Below are 11,018 nucleotides of genomic sequence, written 5' to 3'. Positions count from 1 at the left end.
GTGGGTTGATAGAATATTGTTACTGCTGGCTGTAATTCAAATTGCCCCTTGGGGATAATAAAGTTACCTTGAACCTTGTCTCTTGCTGCTGTCTCTTGCTTGTTAGAGCTGAAAAACATGATTATTGCATTGAGATAGATACATACCTAGCAGGAAGTTTTACAGCGTTTTTTTTTTTTTTAAATTTATAATTAATAGAATGTGATGGTCCAGCTGATAGTACAGGGGAAAGAGAGAGGACTACGCTATATAGGCCTGTTTTGGATTACAGTTTGGATTATTAGGACCCGGTCGCTGAATAAATGAATAAAGCGCAAAGGCCTAATTGAAACTGAAGGAATTATTTTTTTAACTTACAAAAAAACTCATTGGAGGAATACCCTAAACTCAACAGGAAGTCTGCCATTTCGAATTGATCGTACAAAATTTGTGTTTTTGTCCATTCCCACATGTCGTACTTTAACAAACTCCTCCTAGAGATTTCATCCAATCAACTTCAAATTTGGTCTGTGTCATCTTAAGACCTTAAAGATGAAAACTTATTAAAAGAAAAACTTTCCCCAAAGGGCAGGCCATGGTAAAGCGTGCATTTGTGTTTTGCCAACGAAACCGGATTTGGGTGTAACTCAAGTGTCCATTGTCCAATCAGCTCAAACATTTTCTGGATTTATTTGAGTCCAAACCTGACAACATCTACAGACTTATATTGACTCAGAAATATGTTTAGGGCATTTCCTCTCTACCTGGGACGTTTTGAGACTGATTGATGGAATTGCGTCGCCAAAGACCGTTCTGATTGGTTTAAAGAAATGCAAAAAACCCAGACCTTTTTACTCCTATCCCAGAATGCATCTGTGGTTTAGCCACATCATACTCTAGAGTGCTGTTGAGATAGAGCTGGACATGCAAGACCTCATATATACCATGTAACATAACCATATGAAAAGAAAATAGTGTTCATGGTGGATTTGCATCATGTTTTGCATTTTAAAACAATTTCTAAACAAAGAACAAGCTATGTCATATCTGCATATCAGGAAAAAGTGAATGATGAGTTGGACATGTCTGTTCTACACCAGTGTCAGAACAATCTTTGTATTCCTGTGGATTTTCTACTCTTGCCTTTGAATAAGAAAACGAGTCATTGATGAGAGTGCATCAACTTTATGTTAAACTCATTACACCCCACTGACAGAACAAAGTCTTACTGTGCAGCGAGACTTTGTTCAACCCCCATAGAACTTCAACTGTGCAAAAATATCAAATCCGTCAGGCTGAAAGAATTACAAAATTACAAGGCATTTGGAATATGTCCCGCACAGAGCACAGTCCAGTATTCTGTGTTAAGTTGAAGATGAAATGAAAAAATGTCAGTCCCACTCACCTCTTCTTGTCTCAGCTCCCTTATACCCCCGGCGAGTCCTTAGTTGCCAGAGCCAGTCCTCATGTCCTCTGAGTTAGTCTAGTATTTAGACAGTGAAACATAGTATTTCCTTTACCTGCTGTCACAATCCATTCTTGGGGGGAAATGAGATGGCTGTATGTGTATCAGTGTCCATGTATCCAATCATCGAGCAGCAGCAACCAGCCAACCCACTCCATTCATCTGGAGCACAGGATTTTTTTTTCTACTTTTGTCAAGTCATCAACTGTTAGAATCTGTTGCTCTTCCACCTCCCTCGGTCTTCCTGCTATTACACAGGATTTTCTCTTTGAGTAATTAAGCATCTAGCCATGGCCACACCCCGTTCTCCTCCCCTTGACAACAGGGAGATCATGGAGGATATTTGTGCAAACCACAGCAGTGGTTGACATCCAGTGTTCCGAATAATAGCAGTGTGTTTAAAAGGTGAATGATGCTCAAAATTCATAGAATAGCTTTTTAATTCCATAATAGTAATGCACTGTGGACACTGCACATTCAATTCCAAATCAAAATAAGGCCAAAGGTGATAAAGTCTGTGTTCTACCTTTACAAGAAGTGAAGAAAAAGGAAGAAATATTAGTCTGTCTCTTTACAAACTCAAACATGTAGTGTATGAAAGGGTTTATAAGGGGTGTATAAAAGGTTTAATTTTCTTTGAATCACTGCACTAATATTTAGTTGCATAACCATTATTTCTAAGAACTGCTTCACATCTGTGTTGCATGGAGTCAACCAACTTCTGGCACCTGTGAACAGGTATTCCAGAAACAGCATTTTTGATGTCACCACACAAGTGTTCTGTGGGACACCATAAGGCTGCATGACCTCTTCAAGTATTCTGATTTATTGAAAGTGATCCATGATCCCTGGTATGTGATAAATAGACCCAACACCACAGTATGAGAAGCATCCCCATAACCACCATGCTTTACTGTCTTCACAGTGTACTGTGGCTTGAACTCAGTGCAGCGGGGTTGGAAGACAAACTGTCCGCAGAACAATTTAGCTCTCATCAGTCCCCAGAATGTTGCTCCATTTCTCCTTTGGCCAATTCCAACCTATTCAGTATATGTCTCTTTTCTGGAAATGGGACTTTCTAGCTTCGCTTCACATAGCCTTCTTCTGATCATAACAGTACTCAAAGGTAACTTGAAGTCTAATTTGATTTTCCTGGAGCTGATCATTGGTTGAGCCTTTGTCATTTTGCCTACTCTTCCATCCATTCCAATGGTAGTTGAGCGTTTTTTCCCACATCGTTTAGTCTTTGGATGCCATTTCAAGGCATTTGAATTCATTTTGGCTGGGCAGCTTGTCATTTTCTGCACTTCTTTATATGTTTTCCCTCTCAAATCAACTTTTTAATTAAAGTCCGCTGTTCGTCAGAGCAGTGTCTGAAACAAGACATTTTGTACTTCAGTGTGAAATGCACTTTAACCAGAATGCACAAATGTACTTCCATCCATCCTTAAATATGGGCCATAATTGACACCTGTCTTCACAGAATCAATCAACTCACTATTGAACGCAACACTGCTACTATTTTGAACACGCCTCTTTCAATTACAGATTCAATTCTACAGAATGAGCAGCATGCATGTCATGACTGTTGGCTCTGTTGGTTTTCTAGGACTCAACAACACTTTCTAGTAAATTATGTAGAAATATCACTTCTACCAAAAAATGTGATCAATGAGGTTGGTGATGTTGGACTGCTATTATTTTTAACACAACTGTACGTGAGTTTCGGCGTTGCTACAACGCAGCTTCTAGAGAACATACCATTTTATAGATCCTATGTATATATCCCAACAATGTTGTTACGAAGGCGACACAGCATTAGCTCTCTATAATTAGCAATTTAAGGTTTCCATCCCTTCACAATGTTCAACATTTGGGACAAGCAATTTTTTTTAAACATGCTCCCCACTGGGAGTCCTATGGCGCAGTGTTTTTGGACGTCGGTCCCACATTTTCTTTTATATCTCCAGCACTCACACATGCACATGCAAAAGATGTCCCTGCTGCTTGAACACACCATGATGTGTAGCGGTGTGCCAACAGAAACCAGTGAAGAACACTTCACATAAACCATGTTCAAAACAGGCAAGTGTTTTGAACATGGTTTATGTGGATGGAAATGCATCAACATGTTTATTAGGGCAATGTTAGTATTTGATAACAGAAGACTCCTTTAGGTTTGTATGCCACTGAAAAAAATTGGAAGCTAAAGACGAATTCCTTAGCAAAATTTCAGTTCAACTTTTTCCAGGCCTCATTCAGACTCTTATGAACCTGAACTTTTCTAGGAACAGAAAGTTGTAGTTTTCCAGCTTGAACTGTGTGTTTTCAGTCCATTATTTTGGTTCTTTAAACAACTGTTCCATCTGAGATGAATGCAGGCAGGAACGGTCTATTCAGAACATTTGCAAAAGCAGAGGTGGAGTTTTGTAAAAGTGTGTTATGTTGTCATAGTAATCACTGGTTACATAACAGCTAAACAACCCTTTCAGTAAATAACCTGTTGTGACTTTTTGTTTTTAATTACATGTGAGGTATGACATGACTGTATCGGTGCATTGTCTCAGAGAGGTCAGATGGGCGTGGAAGATGGTTATCCTTTGATTTTATTCCGAGAAACCTTACTCATTAGGAATGGATTTTCAGCTGATTTTGTATTTTAATCATAAAGTCATAAGCCTTTTTCAAATATTGTGGAGTAGGTGGGCTGGAGACACCAGCTAGTGCCTGATGTGGCTCTTGTCTCTATACAGGAGAATATCTTACACACATTTTTTTGTTATGACTCAAAAGTCAAGATCATATTTCACCACTTAAGCGCTAATCCTGAAAGGAAATATTATGATACTCATTTGAGTGCCTTCATGCAAAGTTGAAACATGCCTCAGAGCACAGCCAGACGCAGCAGAGCGCAAACCCGGAGCCATGATTTCATTTCTTTGTTCTGCTTCTTCCTCTGTGTCTTTAAACAAAGAGAAAGTCTTGGGACTTCTTGTACTGGCTTTTGTATGTCTTTTCCTTTCTGTACCTCATAAAGGAGGGCATGCCCCAGCCTGTGACCACTCTCCAGTCTCAGTCTTCTCTATTCATCCACACAATCTGCTCTGTTGGGCCCGATAATGACCTCCAACTACAACTAGCAGCAGCAGGTAGTGAGGGAAAAGCAGTGGGCTGTGAATGGTTTTGTGTGTGTGTTTCAGCTGCATTTAGACAACTTACACACTTCAACAGAGAGAAATCACAGATAACTCACTGTTGTCCCTCTTAAAATGGCCACCTTAACATGGTGGAGGGGTTTGGGTGACCCTGTGACCCTGGGGGCTGTGTTGTTGGGGGCAAAATACTCCTACTCCTGATAGGGTGATCCCAGGGCAGGGACCAAACAAAGTGTGATTCACAAATCCCATATGAATCAGCGGAAAGGGGGCTCCAGCATCTTGCTCGCAAAAGGGAAACTGGGGCTCCCGTCTGGAGCCAGACCTGGGTGTGGGGCTTGCCAGCACGCTTCTTGGGACCGGGGCTTGACACTTATCGCATGGCTGTGCACTGCCCCAAAGAGCTACATAAAGCTGCCACTCTGTGGGCCCACCCGTCACAATGATAGGCGTTGGGGCCAGGTGGATTGGTCGCCGGGCGGCAGGAAAAGGCGGGTACCATCACATACTGGCTAGAGTACTTACTAGTGCACTGGCGGACGCTGTGGACTTGAATTGGTTAAGGTTAAGAAAAACAAATCTAATACCGCTAGAGGATTGTAATTGCTATGAGCACTGATGCTGATGGATAACTTTTTGACATAATGGAATTGGCTTATTAGTTACAAATGCAGTAGGCTATATGGGGTTTCCTCCATTTTGCTTTCATGCATTGTTGTATATGCAAACATAGAAGTATACTACTGTTTTAAAACAATAAATCAGCAGCAAAATGAGCGATGCAGGAAATGTAGCAGAAAAGATGAGCAACAAAAGCTACTGAAGAATATCAATATGTATGTGAGACAATATAAGTGTCCAAATTAACACATCTCACAGATGATCACATAACATGACCATTCATCTGTTTTTGTTTGTGTATCCATTTGCAGCAGTATTGCAGCTTGAGTGTTAAACGGAAGACAGAACAGACACAAATGCAAGGCACAACAAAAATCTGGATGGCAAGGGATCTGAGGGCGGGAGTAGGATGGCGAGGAACCTTAGGGCGGCAGTATGATGGCGAGGGCTGGGTAGGAGGGCGGGGGACCTGAGGACTGGAATACAATGTCGAGGGAGCGTGGGGGAACTGGGACTGAGGGAGCCGAGGAGGATGCACTGCAGTCCGGGGAACAAAGGAGTCAAGGGAGGAAGGCTGGAAGCAGGAGCGAAGGCAGGAAGGAGCATGGAGCCGTAAGGGGGGGGACTGAACGGTGAAGCCAGCAGACTGGAGACAACAGACAGGTATGGAGACAATGAACCGAGATTAGTAAGGATCACATCATGGACAGAGACAGGTAGTGCTAGGTGTCCCAGAGAGCTTACAGCAAGTGTCACCAGGGTGGCTGAGACAATGGTCAAGGGAAGACGGAGAGTGGAACCAGGGTTGGAGTACTGAGCTTGATCGCTGGCTGGCAGGTGTGCGCAGCGGGAGAGGTGATGATTGAATCTCAAACAGGTGTGTGTAGTCAGCTGGCAGCAGTAGGCAGGAGAGGAAGGGAAAAACACAGGAACCACAGAAAGAGGCAGGGTACAACAAAGAAATTAAACGTGGAAACACAAAAAGGAACTAGAAAGTTAGAAAACAAAACAAAAAGCCAGCCGGACGCCCGCAACCACAGCACTGAGTCCCAGGCAGCATGAACAAATGTGTTCTGCTGTGGGTCAGAGAAGCCAGAACTCTGCAGACCACGCACAGCTGAAACACATTACACCCAACGCTCATGTCTGTTAGGATTGCATCATCCTTACATATTTGTTAAGCGTATCGTATTGCGTGGTGATGTAATATTTTGGCTGAAGCTGCCAGCACAGCTGATATCATAGACCACCTGTACATCTCATGGGGAGATGGGTGTAACATAAAGAGAAATGATTTTAAGCCCAGGAAACACTTTCTTTTTCCTGGAGTTTTAAGCAACATTTCATTGGAATGTAATTAGTCTTCTTGATGTCTTCAATGGGATTACAGTTATTTGCCCTAGCATCAAACACTTCAGTTCCTGCATACTCATTCATTTTAGGCACCGATCCATGGGGAAAACGTCTTAAATTATGTCAAGGAAATCACAAAATTCTGGTGGAAGGTAACAATTCCAAAAATAAAAATTTAAAAAAAGTTGAAAGATTTATAGACATAAGTTTACTGCCATTACTGTTGTAGCTAATTTGTAATGCAATCATTTTGTGAATACAAAACATAGGGAGGTGTAATGTTGTCTATTTTGATATAGGCTAAATTATGTTGTTCAGTAATTGATCAGGGATGTCAAATATACTGTAAATTACCATTCCTTGTTCAGAATATACACTCACCTATAGGATTATTAGGAACACCATATTAATACTGTGTTTGACCCCCTTTTGCCTTCAGAACTGCCTTAATTCTACTTGGCATTGATTCAACAAGGTGCTGAAAGCATTCTTTAGAAATGTTGTCCCATATTGAGAGGATAGCATCTTGCAGGTGATGGAGATTCTTGGGATCACATCCAGGGCACGACGCTCCCGTTCCACTACATCCCAAAGATGCTCTATTGGGTTGAGATCTGGTGACTGGGGGGGTAATTTTAGTACAGTTAACTCCTTTTCATGTTCAAGAAACCAATTTGATATGCTTCGAGCTTTGTGACTTTGTGCATTATCCTACTGGAAGTAACCATCAGAGGATGGGTACACGGTGGCCATAAAGGGACGGACATGGTCAGAAACAATGCTCAGGTAGGCTTGGGCATTCAAACAATGCCTAATTGGCACTAAGGGGCCTAAAGTGTGCCAAGAAAACATCCCCCACACCATTAAACCACCACCACAGTGGTAACAATGCATGATGGATCCTTGTTCTCATTCTGTTTAAGCCAAATTCTGACTCTACGATCTGAAGGTCTCAGTAGAAATTGAGACTCATCAGACCAGGCAACATTTTTCCAGTCTTCAACTGTCCAATTTTGGTGAGCCCTTGCAAACTGTAGCCTCTTTTTCCTATTTGTAGTGGAGATGAGTGGTACCCGGTGGGGTCTTCTGCTGTTGTAGCCCATCCGTCCCAAGGTTGTGCGTGTTGTGGCTTCACAAATGCTTTGCTGCACCTCGGTTGTAACGAGTGGTTATTTCAGTCAAAGTTGTCCCATTCTCCTCCGACCTTTAGCATCAACAAGGCATTTTCGCCCACAGGACTGCCGCACACTGGATGTTTTTCCCTTTTCACACCATTTTTTGTAAACCCCAGAAATGGTTGTAGTGTAAATCCCAGTGACTGAGCAGACTGTGAAATACTCAGACCGGCCCATCTGGCACCAACAACCATGCCACGCTCAAAATTGCTTAAATCCCCTTTCTTTACAATTCTGACATTCAGTTTGGAGTTCAGGAGATGGTCTGGACCAGGACCACACCCCTACATGCATTGAAGTAAGCCATGGGATTGGTTGATTAGATAATTGCATTAATGAGAAATTGAACAGTTGTTCCTAATAATCCTTTAGGTGGGTGTGTGTGAATTGCAGATTGTTAGTTTATCCTTCATAGAGTAATGTGACACATGTGAATGGGGGGGCAAGCAGAAAGACAGAACAAGACAATGCCGCTTGTTCAGGATAATGCAACATTGCATCTTTACATTAGATTAGATTAAACTTTATTGTCATTACACATGTACAGGTACAGGGTAACAACATGCAGTACATGTACTCCCGTACAGCAAACCATTATATTGGTCTATTTTTTAACGTGACTACAGGGATTTTCAACAGGTTATGGAACTGTCTTCATTTAATAATGATAGATGGCAGCACAGCCCATCCCGGGCAGACAGCAGTCAGAGCTCTTTGACCGTCAGCAGTTGCTTCTCGCTGCACAATTGAGAGTCCGATACAGCCTGACTGCACAATCAAACTGGTATGAGCGCTAGTTTCACAGCAGAGTGTTCAAATCCAGTAACAATAATGCAGCTTAGCTGGTTAATCAGCTCCAGCAGCATATGTAAAATATACTGTATCACCTGTGGATGAGAGGGTCCTGGCTCTAGTGCATACATCTAGTAACTTTGGTGTATAATCATATACATACAGTTTATATATGTATAATTACTCTTGAAAGCTTGCCTTGCTTTTTCTTGCCCCTCTAGCTGACGGAATGTAAAAACTACAACTGCTATTTTATGTCACTGTTCCATTATCTTTTACTGACTGTTTTGCCCCCCCCCCCTACCGGCCCAACAGACTCCGCCTACCACTGTGCCAATTGTACAAATGCTGCCAAACTTGAGGGAGCAAAGGGTTTTGGCCATATTTTTTTCTATGTGTGTGTGTAGAGTGACAGAGAGATGGAGGAGAGCAGAGAAAGGAAATGCACTTGAACGAATGCACATTTTTAAATAGCGTAAAAAAATAATAATTATAATGAAACACAACATGTGGCGGCCTGCCACAAATGAGTCTATGTGTGCGAAACACTGTTATGGGCATCGTCAAGGAGCTCGTCAATAACAATGCATCGCACGTCGACCGCAGCACTCTGTCCAAGATATAAGACACCACTCTCGTAGTCATACATGTCGATCAAAGCCACGTATCGGCAGAAGTCCCAGCATCTGGTACATTCACCTCCCTTGTAGCCTTCGGGCCAGAGTTGTGGCTCATACTTTTTACCTATCTCTTTCCACTAGGCGGTCATTTTGAAGGAGCTGAACCAACTTAGAGCAGTGTGTCTTCAGACAAACACTTTGTAACAGAAACACGTACCATCTTCATATTTTAAAACGTGTTCTTTCTCCCAGCGCTGGCTTCAATACTACTGCTTGTCTTCTTCTCTCTGGGGAAATTACTAGAATTGTTGGGTGTTTGGAAATGATAGGGGGTCTAGACCTACTCATTCTGCCAAGTGTCTTGAGATAACTCTTGTTATGATTTGATACTATACATCAAATTTAATAGAAGATTAAGGCAGGGTTACGTCTCCATAGTGACATTCCCAGGGGCATGTTCTGGAGGGCTGCCCTCTTCTACTACACAGCTCCATTTAGGTTGCTGTACCACATCGCTATCTCGCTCCGCTGCGCTGGTATCCAGAACCAAGGCTGCACGTGCCTGGGTTACACTGTTGGAACTCTGGCTTGGCGCCTCTCCTCTTCTTAGGTCAGGTTTTACAGTTACCATGTGGACATCCTCAAAGATAATTGTCTCCACACGTAGCCTGTTTCAAAGTTTAGAAGTTTGATTTTGTTTTAGGCAAGGCGGTTGAAAGTCGCAGGTGGAAGTTTGTAAAGACGTGGGAAATAAAGTGAGGAATGTTTTTACAAGCCTCGTTAAGTAGTTTCTAACCACATTATTTGCATTTTTTTGCATCCCATAATGTGCTTGTACAGAAAAAAAAAAAAGTCTTTCTTAGACCTCTCAATCCACACCGACCCGGTTCCCCAGTAAAATAATGGTGCCCTGGATAAGAGTTTTCATTTTGACACGGAGGAAGTTCAAGAGTTTTCACAATCATTTTACCATCGACTGCAGTGCAGATCTGTGGTTTTGTTTTAGGTTTACTTAGAGCAGCGGCCTTTACCAGCCACCTCCAACAGACTTATCATTTACATCCCCAAAGTACCTAAACATAGATTGATTAACCAGATTCCATTGTGTGTTTTTTAGTGACAAGACACATCACAACCTCTTTGACTCACTGTATAAAAGAGGGACGACAGGCAGCCTTCCTCCTTAAGAGGATTAATCATCAAGTTAATATTAAAGAAAATGCTGCTTTTGATTGATATGGCTGCAAGTCCCTATTCTGTGGAAAGAATACCTAAATATTGTCAGAAACTGTTTTTTCTAAATATTGTTTTATTACAGATACAGTTACGAGAACCCTTCAAAAGTACAGGTCCAGAAATTGTTTAATTAGATAAACAAAACAAAACTATGTCCCATCGGTTGACCTAAGTGTTGACCTCTGAAGAAGCTGGCATCATAATATTATAATACTATATATTTAAGATCATTTTTTCTCTCGTAAAAATCGGCATAAACTAAAGAAACCAGTGACATGTGCAAATACATATATATGTTAATATATGTTGAATACCATAACCTGTAAGATTTGTTCAGAATTTAGACAGTCCTCTAAAAGGCCTCTTGGAGAAGGATCCATGAACGATATATGTTATAGAATTATCTCTAAAAAATGATATTATGGAATGTTGGGAAGTTCCAACTCAATTATCTAATGAATCTAATGTAAAAATCTTCTTTAAGTTTTTTTAAAACCATAAATAATTACCATATATATTTTTTAATGTATAATGAAATCACCAAACAATATACACTCACCGGCCACTTTATTAGGTACACCTGTCCAACTGCTCGTTAACACTTAATTTCTAAGCAGCCAAT

The 11,018-nt window shown here is 41.4% G+C and overlaps 2 protein-coding genes across 4 annotated transcripts in view; one reads left to right on the top strand and one right to left on the bottom strand.

Annotated features, from left to right (window-relative positions):
* LOC117959255 (angiopoietin-related protein 2-like) overlaps positions 1-1,696 on the bottom strand; it is a 14,041-nt gene extending 12,345 nt beyond the window's left edge. The window contains exon 1 of one of the 2 annotated variants that reach the window (XM_034896264.1): positions 1,385-1,696. The gene's annotated coding sequence lies outside the window, so the exon portion shown is untranslated. The remainder of the gene's footprint in view (positions 1-1,384) is intronic. The other variant, XM_034896265.1, reaches the window with a different exon arrangement.
* The window catches only part of LOC117959254 (ras-specific guanine nucleotide-releasing factor RalGPS1-like), an 86,430-nt gene that overhangs the window by 48,127 nt on the left and 27,285 nt on the right, over positions 1-11,018 (top strand). The window lies entirely within an intron of this gene.

Source organism: Etheostoma cragini, chromosome 16 (genome assembly GCF_013103735.1).
Source record: "Etheostoma cragini isolate CJK2018 chromosome 16, CSU_Ecrag_1.0, whole genome shotgun sequence".
Taxonomy (NCBI): domain Eukaryota; kingdom Metazoa; phylum Chordata; class Actinopteri; order Perciformes; family Percidae; genus Etheostoma; species Etheostoma cragini.
This window is presented reverse-complemented; position numbering and strand designations above follow the sequence as displayed.